General features: G+C 38.6%; 1 protein-coding gene across 3 annotated transcripts in view; it reads left to right on the forward strand.

The window, feature by feature from the left end:
- NCALD (neurocalcin delta) overlaps positions 1-16,861 on the forward strand; it is a 416,798-nt gene that overhangs the window by 107,315 nt on the left and 292,622 nt on the right. For 2 of the 3 annotated variants that reach the window (XM_074316354.1, XM_074316352.1), the window contains exon 2: positions 14,748-14,800. The gene's annotated coding sequence lies outside the window, so the exon portion shown is untranslated. Of the gene's footprint in view, positions 1-14,744; positions 14,801-16,861 lie in introns of those variants that run through there. The other variant, XM_074316353.1, reaches the window with a different exon arrangement.

A 16,861-nucleotide genomic window follows, 5' to 3' on the forward strand; every position in this document is an offset into this window, starting at 1 on the left:
TTTACATACAATGGCTACAATAAATAGTATTTACTTCATAGGATTATAATAAAAATTAAATGAGTTAATTTATTTGTAAGCTTCTTATAATAGAGCTTGCCACATGGTAAGAGCTATATAATGTTTATGTGTTTTTAATTGTTGCATAGAATTCCATCTTCTGGGTGATTAACATAATTAACGTATTTGTCATTCATTGCTTGATATTTGAGTGTTTTCAATTTTTTTATTATTAGAAATTATGAAACCATTGTACACACTTTTTTGTGGGCTCATTTTTTTCATCATTTCTTGATTCCATATTCCAGGAAATAATGTTTCTGGACCAACGTATGTAAATATTTTTAAGGTTTCTGTTATTTATTGGTAAACTAACCTTCTGAAAGGTTGTACCACCTGCAGCACTGAGAATGTCTGTTTCCTCGTAGCCTCACTTGTTGAGACAAAAATAGTATTTTAGGTTGTTTTGATTGGCATTTCTTTGATTACAAGGCAGAGGGATATTTTTTCATAGATTTATTTGCAATTGACATTTATTCTTTATAAATTATTGCTTCCTGGCCTTTACTTGTTTTTATATTTCTCTTTTAAAGTGACATTACAAGTGCTTCTTCTATATCAGAAACACATTGAGTGCATTTAACAAAGAGGAAGAGGAAGATGACGAAGACAGTTGCCCAAGGCTTATATCATGTACAGCAGAGGCAGCAGCCCCATAGAGTCTAGTTCTGGTACAAGGCTGGTACATCCTCTGATCTTCCATCAGAGACTTTTTGTCATAGTTTCCGTGTTCCTTAAATTCTTTATTATTATTTTTATTTGGTTATGTTTGTATAACAACCATATACATTTGTGGTATAAATAACATCATTCAATTATTTGGGGCAGGGGTTGCCCTGAAAGCTGCTGGGAATGCTGCAAGAACAAGACCATATCCTGCCACTGTAACGTCAGGAATCATTGCAAATTGATAGGCTTTTGTTAATGAAATTTCATTAGCGACAATTTTCGTCTTTGCAGTGTGGTAAATATTGTGACTACCTGGGAGAGAATCTTTCGGTTTATTAAAGAGCTACATATTCACCTAATGAGAAACTGTCAGTAATCTCGTGAACATGTGGTGGAATATTTATTTTTAAAGGCCTGGATGTGCAACAAGGCTCAGGAGCACGAGCTGATTCACTGTTTTAATTAGTTCTGAGTCCTGCTCCCTTCCCTTGGCTGAGGAGACCTCTGGCTACATGCTACACTGTTGCTGAGTGTTGAATATCAACAGCAGTTGATATTCTTAATTTATGTTCCTGATTTCCTCCATGCAAATACTGCTGTCTCAAGGCAGGCTAAAACACACGTGATAAAAATGTGTTTTTTAAATAGCACAAAACATGTCAACTTGGGAAGATGAAGAGAATGTGTTCTGTTCTTGGAAAGAGACCAGATAAAGGGTAGAAGTTCAACATTTTAGGTTAATGTGAAGAACTTCTTTTATCGTAAGAATTGTCTACCCATAGCTCACCTTGTTGAAGCAGTCACTGGGATTCTTCCAGCAGAGATGAGGTGATCAAAAAAATGAATTTAAAATGAAAAAGGTGGGACTTATGCGGTGGGCAAGGCCCTGGGCTAGATTATGTCTAAGATTTTTTTTCAACCCTGAGATTCTACAGTTAAGTAAATTAAAAAAAAATTCATGTGCCTACACATCTAAAGTAGTCAAATTCATAGATGCAGAAGGTAGAATAATAGTTACCAGGGGCTGGGGGGGAGAGAAAAGGAGTTGTCAATAAAAGGTTACAGAATTTCAGATTTGCAAGCTGAAAAACTTCTGGAGACCTGTTTCACAACAATGTGAATACGCTTAACACTACTGAACTGCACACTTACAAATGGTTAAGATGGTAAATTTTGTTATCTGTGTTTCTTTTTTTTTTAATCAAAACAAAAACAAATCCAAACAACCACGTGTGTACTATGAGTTTTGCCTTAGGCTAGACACTGTCAGGGACACATTAGAGTAAGACATTCCCTGCTTTCAGTTGGCTCACAGTCCACTTCTGCTATTAGAACCAGGGTTCCTGAGTGTGAGCCAATGGCCCACATTAGCCAGACATGATGTCACTGAGACTGCCACTAGAGGCACTGCCATAAATCCTAAGAAATCAAAATATGTCTCCCTTCTTTTTGTCTTCCAATCCTGCTGGTGCCCCAATAGATAAAACCCAATAGGAAGCCAACTGGTGAGTTAGTCTGAGAAATGTGTGTTGTTAGAGGAAGCTGCACAGAAGAGTGAATGTGGAATTGAGCGACAGCAGATGCTGTTAGGCACAGTCCACCCATTTGTCTCTTCTGCATCCGCACACAGCCTTCTACCCACGTATAAACTTGATAAAAACAACAACAGAAACATCATAATGAAACTATCTGTTTCACAAATGAAGGCGCACTCACGCATTTCCTGATAAAAGTTACATAGTTTCATCAGTCAGTGAGTGCATCCATATTTGGATGCTATTATTCCTTTTATAGCTGCTATTAATACCTTATAAAGATGAAAGTTAAGTAGTTCTTGTAAAGTTAACTATCAAGAACTATTCCTTGTATGACATAGTAAGGGAAAAGAAAGGGGGACTAATTTTTATATACAGATATGTACATAAAAGACAAGAAAGAAAATACACATAATTGTTACAGTCCTCATTTCTATAACTGATCACAAGGCCATAATTGATTTCTATATCTATCTATCTATCTATCTATCTATCTATCTATCTATCTATCTATCTATCATCTTTCTATCATGTATCTATTTAATCTCTAGCTATCTAGCTATAAATATAGACATAAATATAAATATAGGATCTACATAAATAGATCTTTATCTGTAGCTATAGATTTTCCTTCTCTTATCCATTTCCATGTTTCTTTTCCTTTAACTAGCCCTTTTGTTGTAAGGATTCTTTTTTAGGTGGTTGCCACAAATCTTCATTCCTGAAGAGTCTGTGCTTTTGTCATCCCTCCTTTACTGGTCTGGTAAAATCTTTAACTTTATCACTGGATATGGAAGTAATAAGTGGAACCCCAGAGGATCCTCTGGATTACAGACATTCTCCTTCATGCTACCATTGTTCAGCAGCAGTCTTATTTCATCTTAATAATTGGGAACCAGTCACCTCAGTATGTACAGTAAAGCCTTTCTTTGTCCATTGGTTCAATGGTACAAGGAGTGTAAAATGACCAGAGGTTAGTCTTACATTTTAGTTTAATGGAATCATTCTTGTGCCCAAAATGGAAATATTTTTCTTTGGGAACTAATAACTCTAAGCCATCAGAACCCCACATCTCAGGGACAGTAAGCAAAATTTTTGTGATTAGATTGTTAGGTATAATAATAAGAGCAGACCATCAAACTTTAACCCTTCGTTCCCAGACCCAATTATTCTAGTTTATGGGAGAAATAGCACCCTATATGGTTTGCTGGTTCAAAGCATATATTTCATCCTGTAAGATAGTACCAGAAACTTGCAAGGTGTTATCTCCCAGCTGGTGACACTCTTCAGGAGGTGGTTCCACCATTCTGTCAGGCCAGCTGCTTCTGGATGATGGAGTGTGTGGCAAGACCAGAGAATTTCATGGTCATAAGCCAGTTGCTGTACTTCTTTTGCTGAGCTATTAGTGCCTTGCCCAAAAGAAATACTGTGAGGAGTACTATATTGATAAATACGGCATTATCTTAGTATGTGAATAGTGGTACTTGCAAAAGGCAAATCCATATCCAGAATGTATTTATCCCAGTGAGGACAAATCTTTGCCCCTTCTGTGATGGAAGGAAACCAATGTACTCAACTCCCATCAAATGGCTAACTGGTCCACTAGGACTCATTGTTGGTTCCTGTTGTTGAGAGGTTGAGCACTCAATGTGGTGGTGGCCAGATTTGTCTTGGTGAGTTTATGTCCAGTGGTAAAGTTAGTAGAAAATTTTACTAGACCAATAAAGGAGCAATGTTCATTGATATATAGAATTCCATGAATTTTGCTGATTGCATACTCATGATACATTTCATTGTATTTCTCTGTCTTCTGTATTTCTTGCAATGTGGGAGCTGGATTTACAGGTGTGCTCAGACTCAGATACAATTCCTTTGGCAACACTATACGAGCATTCTTCCATTAGGAAGCATGTATTTGTCCTTTTTGTAATGTGAACAATTGTAGGTACTCAGTGCTTAGATTCATTTATTTATTTGGGTTGGCGAAATGGTGATATTCTAATTTTGACTATTGTTTTTTCATTTATCAAATGGAATACTGTTTCTAAAAAACTTGCTTCCCCTCATCTACTTTTTGGTCACTCAGGGGCACAGTTCATGTAGGAGAGATAAGATAAATATTTGCTTCTCCTTTATTTACCATGTTTCAAAATAATGAATTGGTTGCCTTTCATTCTCCAAAGGTGTAAATACATGTATCACCTTGTGGACTTAAGCATGTTTGATGGGTTCCATTTAATTGCAATTATCTTTTTGAAAGCTCAAAGCCCAGTGGAAGCCTTTTAAAGCTGGTTTCTGTTTATTTTTCCTGGATGTCCTTTGTAGATATAAAAATCCATGGACTGAAAACTCAAAGACTGCTTCTCTAGATCAGCCTTTTCTTCCATTTATTTATGGCCTTAACTGACCAAGGAATGTTTTGAAGAGCAGGGCACACCCTCTATACAAAGGGAATATGTGCTTTCTGTTTACAAATATTCCTCCTGGCTTTGTATTTAGAGACCAGAGCACTGGCTTCCTGTTGGCCATTCTTCTCTGGAAATGAGATTGCTTTGCCAGTGTTGTCCACCTTTTCCGGAAAGATTTGATATTAATAGTTTTCTCTAGAAGGATTTTTTTTTTTTAATGAGGCATTTGCTCTTACCTAGTCAAATATGTGGGATAAAATTGAAAACAGTTGAAATACTGTCCTTTAATCACCCCCCCTCCCCGAAATTCTCTATGGAATCTAATAAATGTCTGTAAATTAACTTTTGGGAAAAAATATAATCAGTCTTATTAAATGTGAAATTGTCTCAGGCGTCTCTGTGTGGGGTAGAGGAACTGGAATTAACATGAGCTGTGCCTTGAAATAGTAATTTCCCATCCTCAAAGGAAACTTACCCCATTCTTCCCTTGTGGCTAACCTGCTTTTCCTTTAGTTCAAACGCTGTGTTTTCTGGTCTCATCTTCTTGAGCTTGGGCAATTTTGAACATGCTGACTCTCATTTCTGTTTCTGTGACGTCTTTCTGATAATAGGGCTCCTGTAAGAATGTTTATGATGAAAAATTGACAGAAGAAGTAGTACTTGACCCAGCACATAAAACAGAACCACCCACTAGAGAGAAGAAAGATGGTCGTGAAAAGCTTATGACAATGTGTGTGACAGTTTTCTTTCAGTTATATCATTCATGTGTGTAGGCTAGATAATATGGTTTCCTCATGGGTCATCTTATTGTAGAAGACTCTTCTGTAAGAAATCTGTCTGATTTTTCTGTCCTTAAGTCTTTAGCCTGATATTCAAAGCCCTTTACAATCTTATTTACTATCCTTGCCCCAAACCCTCAGTGACTCCCTATTGCATCTTGGACTGAGTATGCACTTTTCACTGAGGTTACAATTTACTGTTGCAGGCTGGTCTCCTTGTCTTTCCTATGGGCACCTCTTCAGATCACCTATATTAGCTTGCTTGAATTTCCCTGGCATACCCCATGCTTTCCTACTTTGGCTTTTGCTCTCACAATTCCTTCTATTTGGAATGACCTTCCCTTCTATCTCTACCTACAGAAATCCTGTTATTATTTTAAGGCCAATTTGAAATTCCCCATCCTCCATGAATTTCTTCCTGATTCCTCCAAAGGAATTACTTTATCCCTCCTTTTGACTTCCAAGTAATTTGTTTATGGCAATTGCTTTGTGTTGTTTTGTTATATGGCTAACCAATATTATGGCTATGATTTATGTATTTGTCTAGTAAACCCACTCATGGGGGATAAATAGGATGGTCGTAAAGCCAGATGTTCCTGGGACATCCTCAGTTTATACTGGTGTTCTAGTACCTCGTCTGGTTAGCACCCCCTTTCTCTCTTAAAAGTATCTTGATTTGAACAGTAAATTAAGTGGTCACCCTTGTAATACGTAACTGGAGGATTAGGGCTGCATCATACTCATGCTTGACTCTCTGGTTATTTAGCAGGAGGGGTAGTGTAACCCACATATTGTAGGTAACCCGCAGAAAGGAGCTGCCTTATTATGCGGGGGCAGGGACCACTTTGCTGAGGCTGTCAGGAAATGCTAAAGGCATTAGTTTTTATTCCTCTCAGAGCCAGTCCTCCTAATAGCACTGCCCAAAGCTGTTACTTTCCCACTAGAAAGTTGGTTCCCTGAGGGTTTAATGAACAATCTCTCCCAGCATACAGGGCTGCAGACATTGTTTCCATACTTTGGGGTCAGTGCAGTCAGAGCTTCAAAGGGAAATAGGTGGGCATTGTGTGGACTATTTAGTACATGTGTGAAAGGGACTCTATTTATCATTATTCATTCCCTTTCATTTTTAAAATTAACCCACAGAAGAATTAACAGAATAATAAATACACTACCTGTTTTGCTATATGGCCTTTCTCGCTCGTGTTCACTCCATATATACACATTGGATTGAGTTTGTATTTAAGTAAGATTTATGGAAAAATGTTCATGTTCTTTTTCTGAACCACTTGATATAGGTTGAGGACATCATGATACTTCATCCCTAAATACTTTCACATGCTTCTCCTAAGAATAGGGACCATCTTCTACATAAACACAATATCATTGTCATATCTAAGACAACAGTCAGTCCACAAAATCATCTAATATACAGTCCATACTCAAATGTCCTCAAACTGATTTTGGATCCGGAATCCATTTGATCCATTATGTGTCTTTCCTCTCTTTTAATCTTGCACAGCCTCTTTGCCTGTGGTGTGTGTGTGCAACACATTTATTATTAAGCAATGTTTGAAATTCCTCCCCATCTCCCTACCAAAGAATTTTGCCTTTACCCACTCAGTGTCCTCCTCCTCCCCTCTCCTCTAAAGAAAGTTCCATCCTTGCCGGGTCTGTTCCCTTCTTTTTACTATTCAATGATGAAGAATCTGGAACTAGACGAATGGTGTGGCATAAAGGAGAGGCGGAGGAGCGTTGTGTGCTCTGGAAGTTGGGCCTGGAGCTTTAGAAAGGCCGAAGGTCCTCCCTCCGGCCCACTCCCACCCAGGAGCTCTATGATGTGGGGGCTCGGAGAGGAGCGGAAGGAGTTTTGAAGAAGTATTGCTGTGTTATATATTAGATTCTCTTTAATAGTCTTCAAGAACTAGTAGAGGTTATGCTTACTTACTAGTTACTTTTGGACTATGCTTCCCTAAGTGTGACATTCCCGCAGGATGAGGCCTCGTGGGTAGACAGTATTTATTCTGATCATACACATTTTTTGTATTCACAGGAGAAAGTATTAATGTCCATAGAGAGAGAAAGCTTTCTTATGGCTATCATCTCCAGCCTGAGAATGTCGTAGAGGATTTTAGCAGATCATAGAGTTTTATGATCCAGATCAGGACACTTTGATAATGAAATAATTATAGTGAATATGAGTATGATAGTGAAATAATTATTCTAGGGCAATAAGCCTAAGCCAAAAATGGTGTCAGGCAAACCAAAACATATGGTTGCCCTAGTTATATACATCTATTATTTACATCACAATTTATCTTACAAAAATGGATAAAAGTTATAAATAAACATTATGAAAAAAATGCATGCATGTACACTGCTGCACTTAAATATTAGATTAAGCCATATGAAATTGCCCTCCCAAGAAGCAATTTTATTTTGTTCAACCTAATATGAGATGTCTATGACAATTTCAAAATTTTGATGTGTCTGCTGTTTATTTCTTTAAGTAGTAAATTCTTTGAGGATAAGAATCATTCATTTTTCATTCTCTTATTCATTTTTTTGTTCATTTATTCATCAAACATTTATTGAGCACCTACAACACGCAGGTGCTATGCTAGATGCTGGGGATAGATCAGAGACATGGGTGGGGGTCTCTAGTACCCAACAGCAATATGTAGAGGGTACCAAAAACTGTATATACATTTTAAGAAATGAAAAAACCATTAAAATTGTAATATTCTATACCAATAACAAAAGATGAATACAAGTCATGTTTGACTTCTGTAATTACAAGAAGCACTCAAAGTGGTTACCATCAGCATCCAGACACTTCTGATTATGGTGAACCACTGCTTGAGCAACGCTGACCAAAGTGTCCACTTGTATACATTTTTTTGGCACCCTTGGTATTTGTGCCCTTTGACCCTATTCTAGCCAGAATTTGCCCATAAGTAAATAAGCATAGTAGGTTCATGTTTGTTATTTGATATTTAAAAATCTAAAATGCAAATTGAAGTATAAAATTATCTTGCTGCCATTCATGTAGCTCTCTCACAGATTGATATCTGAGGACATATGTCCCTTTTTTTGTATTCTTTTTTATTGTGCCTTAAGGATTCACATGCCTCAAAGACATAACATGCTTTTTGCCCACAAGGAATTTATAGCCTCATAGAAGAAGAACAACATGGAAGTGCATTAGGTTTCATGGGTGCTCTGTTAAGTCTGTTCAGGGCACAGCTGGGCTGCAGGAGAGGAAGTGATTCTTTCTACTTGCGTGGTGGGAGTGAGCAGAGAATTATTCGTAGAAGAAGTGAGGTTGGAGATACCATGCACTAGTTTAAAAATGTTTATTGTGTGCTAAGGCACTGTGCTGGTCTCTGGGGATAAACTATGGACTTGAACCATCTACTTCACAGAGGTGAATCTCCATTGAGTGTGATGGTCTTTGAATAAATAACCACAAAATAAATATAACCATCAGTTGTGATGAAATGCAATAGGGGGGAAAAAGGCACAGAGTATGTAGCAGAAGGACCAGATTTTCTTTTGGGAAAGCTCTCTCTGAGGCAGTCATGTTGAACCTGAGACCCAACCAATGAGTTCAAGTTAGACAAGTGAGGAGTAGTTGAGACAGGGCCTCCAACATGCGGAAATGACCACCCTGAGGTGGGAAGCACACTGGATTTGGAGGAGGAGGGATGTGCCAGGTGAGGGGATATAAGGGCAGACCATGCAGGCCCCGGATAAGGAGTTTTCATCTTGAAAGAAGCAGAATTGTTACATGGGCCTTTCCACGTAATGGAAAGGGTGGAGGGATGTGTGGAGGGTGTGGTTGGTTAAGACATGGAGACCTGAATATCATGGAAAACTAAGCAATTTGACAAGCCTGGAGTGTGGGGTATGAGGGAGGACACCATGTCGAATTTTGTATTCTTCCTCTAAGTAACAGGGAGCCATTAAAGAGTGGATATGAGCAGGGGAATGACATGTCAAATGTGAACTTGAAAACGATAAATCTCAAGGAAGGATGAATTAATTGAAGATGGCAAAGGATGGAAGTACTTGGTAGTAGGTAAAGGATGAAGGCTTTATCTAGGCAGTGACTGTAGGGATGGAGACCAGGAAACAAAGATGCGCAGTAGGCACAGCCTAGAGGATTTGATTATTGATGAGAGGAGAAGAGGCCGAATATTAAGTGATGTTCTGGTTCCCGGTTGGTGTGATAAGTGGAAAGTGACAGCAAGAGGAGGGGACAATTTGGGCAATAGATGATGAGTTAGATTTGTACCTGGTAAGTGCTAAGTGCTTGTGGGAGTTGCGGCCTGGTGTTCCCGGAGTAAGTGATTAGTTAATGTTTTCTGAAGTTGATGAAATTCCCTCTGAATATTTTTGCTATATTAACATGGTATTTATTGAGAGAGTTGGAAGCATTCAAACTACTCATAAAGGAATACTTGCATTTTACAACTGACAGATTGCTTTATTCCGATTTCTCATGACAAACTGATTTTTTTGTGTTTGAGAGACATTTGACTTTGTCACCGTTCTGAAAATATGTTATTTCTGATATGTTTGGATGGTGGGCTTTCAAAAACAGTTAAATATTACAACTAGGCTTGCTGTGTTTTGTTTTTCCCCCGTTCAGTTTCCCGTTAAATATACAAGCATAACATCTGGCACTCTTCTTTTTAAAGGCTCTGGGGAAAAAAGGCAGCAAGGATTAGATTTAGCACTTGACAAATCATCCATTTGTAATATTTTCATCTAGAGTTGAGTTTGAAGCTGACTGAAACAGCCACGTCAGGAGCAGCACTGAGCAATGTTACAGAGGAACCATTAGATTTCCTAATATGGTAGAGCATTCTTGAGATGCATGGAATAGCCCATTGTATAGTATCATCTGAGGTGGGGCCGCAGCTATAACATGTCAAGGCGCCAGGATGACAGGATCCACAGAGCGCAGCTTTTCTGTTATTTGTCAGACTACAGCCCTGTTGGCTGATAACGGCAGTTCTTCCTTCTTTGCGTCAATTTTCAAGGGCAAATCCTTGGACTCTGAACTGAAAAGTCCCTTTCCTGGTTTGAAAGTCATATATTCTTAGAGCTGGAAGGGACTGTGATAATTATCTTAATCCAAACCCCTGGCGTTTTTTGCAGATGAGTAAAATGAGACACAGAGTGGTTAAGCAATTTGGCCATTGTCACCCAGCTAATCACTGACCTCTCCAGCCCAGCTACTCACCTCCATCAGAAGGGGCAGGAGGGCAGCCTTCTTCTTCCTTCTAGTTTGTTATTTGCCAGAAGTTAAAGAGTCTTCCTTCACTTTCTAAAGCCTTTTGGAAACAATCTAACTCGTTTGAAAGAAGAAAAGACATGTTTTACTAGGAAAACTTATTATTGTTTTTTCCAGATGGGTTTTTGTTCTGACACAGTGTGACTCCCCTCTATTCTGAGCGAGCTTTCACAGCACAGTGGGACAATTCTCTAATGGCCAGTGCTGCCCAGTTGGACATCTGTATAACAGTTGCAGCAAAACCCATGTGCTTTGGAACATGGCATGACCTCTAAATTCAAGAAAGGATAGATGCTAGAAACTGGTCAGCACATTGCCTGGGTCTTTTTAGGGCGGATGATCCTAGGGAATTCCTTAGAAGCAACCATTTATCAGAATCAAACTTTTAAAAGGATCCTTGATTCTTGAAATTCCAAATCGCGCCCCTCTGTCCTAGGGCGGAGCACCCCCGTGACTCCTGAGTGCCTGTGGGTGTTCATTGCCACTGGAGGGTGGGTATGCGGTGGACAAAGTGGCACATGGAGCATGGCCCAGGCCAGGGAAAGAATGGGAGCTTTGAAAATGACTGTGAGTGAGAAGAGGAAAAGAACTCCTGTGGCGCTTGTCGGTGGCGGTGTGAGCTTGGTGGGGGGCCACAATGTCCACTCAGTCCTAGCTTTCTCTCCATACTTTTCTCCGACATAAAATCATCTTTCTGTCTGGTGTAGGGTGGCAGGTGGAGCAAAGCATTGTTCTGGATCGTCAAGTTGTCCATGCTCTCGGGCTTTAAAAAACTGAAAAAGCCTTTTCTCTGCTCCGGCTGAAACATTTCTTCTGTGAGGCAGTGCCGTGGACACTGCAGGCTCCTCCTTCTGGAGAAAGGAAAGATCTCGGGATAAGAGGCGGCATGAGAAACATCAATTACTAGCTCAAAACCGACTCACTATATTTGTAAGAGTTCAGTTAAAGAAAAACAGGGACGGTTTAGTGTAATGTTCTCAGTCTGTGCTGTTTCCAAGAGCAGCAAACCAGTACAATTATCTGAGCTCAGCTCATAGAATGATGCAAAACAGCATCCTGGTAGATTTTCCTCAAATTTTTGCTATGAATAGAATTTATTTTCTTGGTGCAATAAAGTTGAATTTTGTACCCAGATGGCCATAGAATACTGGAGCTCTGTGGGTATTCACGGATGATCTCTGCTGCATGTTCTCTGTCATCCCAGACCTGTTCTCCGCCGTTCTCCACAGTTCTGGGTCCTGGGAAGCTGGTCTCCAGGGACCACTTCAATGAGCTTATCTGACCTTTGGCTTCTGTTTGGATTTGGCCAGTGGGAGGCACCCACTTCACTATCTTTTGGTGGTTTCCTTAACCCGGCCCATGCTGTGTAAACAATCCCCTTCATGAAAGCTGCCATTTGAGTGTGTAATCTCTTTTATGCTGGGACATTGAACTGATACATTATCTAATCGTATCTGACCATTTTTATAGATGTGGAAACTGAGGCCCAGAGAGGCCCACTCGCTTTTCCAGTGGCATCCCTTTCCTCCTGCTTTCCCCAGCCGTGGTTGAGTATTCCCAGACTGAGACCTGAGGCCTTGGAATGCTGGACTAGGCATGAGGAAACCTCTGGCACTAGCGTCTGCTCTGCTCTGATGTGATGACACATTTCTAAGGAACTTCTGTTTATTTAAAAACTGTGTCCTTAAAAATTGTATTTTATGTGGCATATACATACCATGGAATATTAATCAGCTTTAAAAAAGAAGGTCATCCTGTCATATGCAATAATGTGGATGAACCTTTGTGATGTTGTGCAAAGTGAAATAACCAGTACTGCATGATTTCACTTCTGCAAGGTCTCTAGAGTAGTCAGACTCACAGAACCAGAAAAGGGGCTGGGGGAAGGGGATCTTTATTCAATAGGTATAAAGTTTCAGTTATGCAAGATGAATAAGTCCTAGAAATCTGATGTACAACATTGTGCCAATAGTTAACAATGATATACTTAAAAGTTTGTTAAAAAGGCAGATGTCATGTTTAAAAAAAATTTCCCCCCCCACAAAAAAGTGTATTTAAATAGGTCAGAAAGGTAGTTAGGGAGAGTTGTCTCCTTTGGGAGGACACTGTGCATGGGGGCATGACTGGGCCAGCGGGAAGTCAGGAAACACCTTCTTTTTTTCAGGGTGGAAGCACCTGGTGCCAGGGCTTGGCTGGATCGTCCACCTTTTTCTCAGCCACTGCCTTGTATATCTGTCCTCACTCCAACATGTGAGGAGTCAGTATTTCTAGTCATGCCTCTGAACATGAGTGTGTTTGTGTGTGTGTGTGTGTGTGTGTGTGTGTGAGAGAGAGAGAGAGAGAGAGAGAGAGAGAATGAATTTGCATTCTTCCTTTTATTAATTTTCCTAAGATCTCTGAAGAGTCTTTTTTGACCTCTTGTATTCATTGTTTCTAAAATATGTTTTCTTTCTCTCACATTTTAATACTCTGATACCAGATGGGTCGTACAACTGAAAGCATCTCCTATTGCAATTGGTCCGGTGGTAATTGTACTGTAGTTGCTTTGCTTGTACATGTGTGAACTTGGTAGTTCTGTTGCATGACAAGACAGCTGCGACCCCGATTGTTTCAGTCAGAGATCTGTTTGATGGCCCTCTGAGAAGGGAATGTGTCTTAGATGTTGACTGAAATCTGCTGACACCTATTAGTAAGATTTTCTTGCTAGCCTTGACATTTGTGGAAAGGTATTGAAAGCTTAGAAGAAAAATCTCAAGTACAGAACGTGAGCACTCTTAAGAAACACTGCATCACTAAAGCTCTTGGTGGCACAGAGGACAATATTGTGTGGAAAAACATAGTCATTGAATCCTGCGTCAAAAGTGATTCAGAAGAGTGGGTTCTGAATGTGATATCTAAACCACATGAAATTGGAATACCTAACCAATTTATTTTATATTTTCGTCTTTATGAATCTAATAAAATCCATGTCTAAATAAGTCGAATAGAGCTCTTTCAATAAGTAAAAAATAAAAATTCTAAATCTTAGTGTTGTGTGACAGTTTAATTTGCAGCCGTTTTTTCTTATTGTTATATAAAATAGCATTGTCTCTTATAATCAGTGAATTTGACAATCAGTGAAATATAGTAGTGAAGTAGGAAGTCTATCAAATGATTAGTATGAAATCAAAAGATGATTTGGAAAGCTAAGCACTGAGGAATGAATTTTACTAATTCTTTTCCTCACTAAATATTTATTAGGCATCGACTGTGAGACCAGTGCTGGGCTAGGCTTGAAGACACAGCAGTAAACACAACAGACATGATCCCTGGGCTCACAAGGAAGATAAGACATATTGAATAAGTAGTTGCACGAGTGATGACACAAGACATGAAGGCTTCTTTAGAAGTGTAAATAGGGTAGCTTAAGGTGATCGTGGGGAACAGAGAGCCTGACTGAAGAAGTGACACTTAAGGGGCCAATGGAAGGACAAGTAGGAGTCAGCCAGGTGGAGGTGAGAGGGAAAGGCGGAAGGCAGTCCTGGCAGAAGGAGAAGTGTGTATGAAAGCTGGGACGTTGCTAGCAGTGAGGAGCTGAGGGAAGTCCAGTGTAGCTGGAGCGCAGACAATGGTACCAAGACGAGAGACAAGGCTGGAGAAGTAGGTTGGCATCAGAAGACAAAGGGCCTTAAAAGTCATGGCAAGGCTTGGGCTTTATCCCAAGAGGAAGTTGTGGAAGGGGTTTTAGGAGGGATACGTGTCTGTCATGCTCAGATTTTAGAATTATCATTCTGGCCGCTGTGCAAAAATGGAGTGCTGTAGATAAGGGCAGACGAAGGGAGCATGACAGTAGTCATTCTCCCCTGTAGAGGGATGGAAGCTGAGATGGGCAGAAGATATCAAATGATGCAAGGGAACCTGGGAGCAAGCAGTAATCCTCATCACTGATTGCATTCCTCTGATATTATATCCTTAGATCCTGATAACCTAAGACAATAACTTTCTTTGTTTTTGACAGAGTGACTTCTTCTGACTTGAGCCTGCAGTGTGTTTTGAGAGATCGGCTACCAGGTAAATACAGAAGATGTTTTCCTCAGAGTTATTTATAGATGCTTCTCTTCCAAGACTCTCTAAGACCTAATTCCAGCATCTCATTTAATCCTTCAATAGCCCTGTGAGTTATGGGCTATTTTATTTTCATTTTATATATGAGGAAATTGAGACAGAGAGAGTTTAGGCAACTTGATAAACATGCACAAAGATGTTAATCGCAGCATAAATTATAATAGCCAAACACAACAAAACCAAGAGGAGAGAATCTAAACATCCAATGTAGGCAAATTTTAGCAAATCAATTATGGTACATCATTTGATGAAGTTACTTTAATAATAGTCTGTATCAGATTAAGAAGTTTCTCTTCTATTTCTAGTTTGCTAAGAGTAAATTAGTTCACCTGGATGTTAATTTCATTGAATGCTTTTCTAATCTACTGAAATGATCAAACGATTTTTTCCTTCATCTGTTCATAGTAATTTACATTAGTTTATTCTCTAATGTTAAGTTACCTTGCATTGCTGAGATAAAACCAACTTGGTCCTTATGCATTATCTTTTCTAGACTTAGTTAGACTTAGTTTCCTAAGTTTTAGTCCTAAGATTGGATAAAATTTCCCTTTCTGGTATTTTCCTTGTCAGGAATGGTTTTCAAAATATTGGAATTACTTGTTCCTTAAATGTATGTTGGAATATGAAATCAAAACAATTTAGGCCTGGTGTTTTCTTCGAGGGTAGGTTTTTTAACCTACTGATTTAATTTCTGATATATTTAGGTTTTCCATATTTTCTTGAGTCATTTTTGGTAAGTTTTATTTTTGGTTATATGTACACATTTCTGTTGGGTATGTATATAGGAGGGGAGTCTCTGGGTCATGGGGTTGGTAGATGTTTAGCTTTAGCAGATACTATCAAACGGTTTTCCAAAATGGTTGTATTAATTTAAAATCTTACATGCCAGCCAGGAGATGACGGTTCTGATTGCTCCATATCCTTTCCAATAAAAAATATTTCTGATTTTTGTTTGATTTTTCATTTAAGCTCGTTTCATGGGTATGCAATAGTATCATATTGCAGTTTTAATTTGTATTTCCCATAGGCTGATGAAGTTGGGCACTTTTTCCTATGTTAATTGACCATTTGCATATCTTGTTTTGTGAAAAGCCCTTTCAAGTCTTAAAAAAAAAGTGAAATGCTTATTCAAGTCTTTTGGAAAAAAAATTGTGTTGTCATATTTAATTGTCTTCCTTACTGAGTTATAGATATTTTAAATAATATGTATTTTTAATTTGAGGCCTTGGTAGGACATACAGAGGGTACCAAAAAAATGTATACACATTTTAAGAAAGAAAAAACTGTTAAAATTACACTGATGGTAACCACTTTGAGCACCTCTTGTAATTGCAGAAGTCAAACGTGACTTGTATTCATCTTTTGTTATCGGTACATATTGAGTGTTACAATTTTAATACAGTTTTTTTATTTCTTAAAATGTGTATACACTTTTTTGGCACCCTCTGTATATTGTAAATATTTTTTAATTCTGTGGTTTACCTTTTCACTCTCCTTTTATGAACATAAATTCTTTCAAATAGTATAAATTACCTATTTTTTCCTTTGTGTTGAACACTATTATATCCTATTTAAGAATCTTGGCCTTATTTCAAGATCACAAGGAAGTTTTATGTTTTCTTCTGAAAGCTGTATTATGTTACTTTTATGTTTTGATGTACAGTATATCTGGCATTGGTTTTGTTGTGTATGATGTGAGATAGAGGGTCAAGATTATTTTTTTCCATGTGGATACATACTTGACCAATCACCATCCTTTGGTTATAGCACTATTTGTCTATTGTTTATTTTGGCTAGGTTTACTGAGGTATAATTAATACACAGTAAAATTCACTCTCTTGAAATTTATGGTTTGATAAGTTTCGACAAATGTGTGTAGTCATGTAACTACCACCACAGTCAAGATGCAGAACATGTCTAACCCTTGAAAAAGTGCTCCTTTGTAGCAAATCGACTCCTGCCTCTAACCCTTGACAACCACTGATCTGATTTCTGTCCCTAGATGTT

Source organism: Rhinolophus sinicus, linkage group LG12, assembly GCF_036562045.2.
Source record: "Rhinolophus sinicus isolate RSC01 linkage group LG12, ASM3656204v1, whole genome shotgun sequence".
NCBI lineage: Eukaryota > Metazoa > Chordata > Mammalia > Chiroptera > Rhinolophidae > Rhinolophus > Rhinolophus sinicus.